The sequence below is a fragment of the Agrilus planipennis genome, unplaced genomic scaffold (genome assembly GCF_000699045.2).
Source record: "Agrilus planipennis isolate EAB-ADULT unplaced genomic scaffold, Apla_2.0 scaffold281, whole genome shotgun sequence".
Taxonomy (NCBI): domain Eukaryota; kingdom Metazoa; phylum Arthropoda; class Insecta; order Coleoptera; family Buprestidae; genus Agrilus; species Agrilus planipennis.
Window position 1 is genome coordinate 130,086 of NW_020439260.1, and position 1,930 is coordinate 132,015.

Below are 1,930 nucleotides of genomic sequence, written 5' to 3' on the forward strand. Positions count from 1 at the left end.
CCAACCAAAAACTACTGCGTAGAATTAATTGGAATTTTTCACACACAAGCCTTGCTATATGAGCTCTCAAAGCATATAAAAATTATACGGCTTAAATGTGAAGTTGGGTGCAAAAGAATACAATTAAATCCTCTGTCGGGAAAAACGAAATGACTTTCCGAACAACCCTATGAATGTACTCCGACTGCTGTTAAATATTTTGACCAAATTTAAATACTTTTGTACTAGTCACTTCTAACCTCGCGAATGGTTAATGTAGAAATTCGAAAAAGGTTGTTAAAGGTGTATGTTTCGAGCGCGGCTTTGTACGGGTGCGAAAGATGGAGAATGGGTGCAGCGGAAAAGAAAAGGTTAGAGGCGTTCGAAATGTGGTGTTATATGCGAATGATGAGGATAACGTGGGTAGGAAAGGTTAGAAATGAAGAGGTATTAGAAAGAATAGGAGAACAGAGGACTCTATGGAAGTTTTAGTGTCTTTTGGTATTAATATTATTTAAAATACTAAGAAAGCACCAACAATAACAATTAACAATTTATATACAACCAGAACAAACCAAAACAGAAGTAACAAAAAGCACAAGGAGAATGAAACATACATACCAGAACAAAGTAACAAAAAGAACAAAATAATACAATAGTAACAATAACAAAGACAACAAAAATGAAAACAGAGTAGATGAGCAGAAACACTTACAAATGGTAGTAGAGGCGGTAGACGGGAGACTGTATGAAGATATGAATTTTTGGGAGTATTTATAGGACAGGGTTGTTAGTAGATTTGATAGAATGTTCTAGAAGGAAAAGTAGTGCGAGAGAGGGTGAAGACACTGGTTTATAGAGATACGTGGAATTAGACAGTATAGAATTCAAGAGAAAGCAATTAAGGGTAAAACCAGATATTAGTATGGGAATGTATGCAGGTATGGTTGAAAGAACAATAGAATTTAGATTGAAAGGAAACCAAGGTATTATGTACAAGACAAGAAATTGAAAAGAATTGAAATAATATTTGAAATGAAATAAATGTGAAGTAAAATAATGAAAAAGAATGCTTAGAAATAATATTTACACAAAAAGTATACATTTTTCCGCCACAAGTCAATAAAAAATAGGCGAGATAGGTTGGTAGGACACCTTCTCAGACATGAAGATCTAGTCAGAGACTTGTCAGAGGCAGAAACAGGAGTTAGGAGAAGTAGAGCTAGTCCTAGGTTAGATTACTGTTTGCAAATAGTTAAGGATGTGGGTTGTTCTATTTTTTAGGAAATGGGAAGATTAGCTCAGGGTAGGAAAGAGTGGAGGTACCTATCCAACCAGTCTTATGACTGACGACCTTATGATGATGATGATAATGGCTGTATTACAATTAAAATACCTTATGCTGTCCAATAAATGGAACTAATCTGTCGATGTAGCGTTGTTGACGTAGTAATGCAACAATTTAAAAATTTTCGCGCATGCCCGACTGTTGAAATACTAATGTCTGTTTTATATGAAAATTTATTTTACGTCCACGCTTTCAGTGATTTTCTTACTTTTAGTTGTATGTAGTTTTGTTGTGGCATGAGGGATAGGTAAATCGGAAATTATTTTTGCCTTGAATTTCGAGTGTACTTGTTAGCATTTAAATGTGCACAATTCGCACTTTGCTTGAGGATTTGCTTTATATGTTTTTGCCACATATTTTTTACAACAAAAAAGTATGTCATTCAAAAAACTTAATACAATAATTGAAGAAACGCCTGTGACATCATGTACCAACTGTCACTGGTATACATCCAGGAGAAACAGACAACCACCTTTGTTTCTTAAATTGATTAAAAATCTTAAATGTATTTGTGTCTTTACTAAATAATAGTTTTAAAAAACACTTTTAGGGTTAATTCAAGAAAGTAGATTTACTAATCAACTTCGCAATAAATCGAATTAT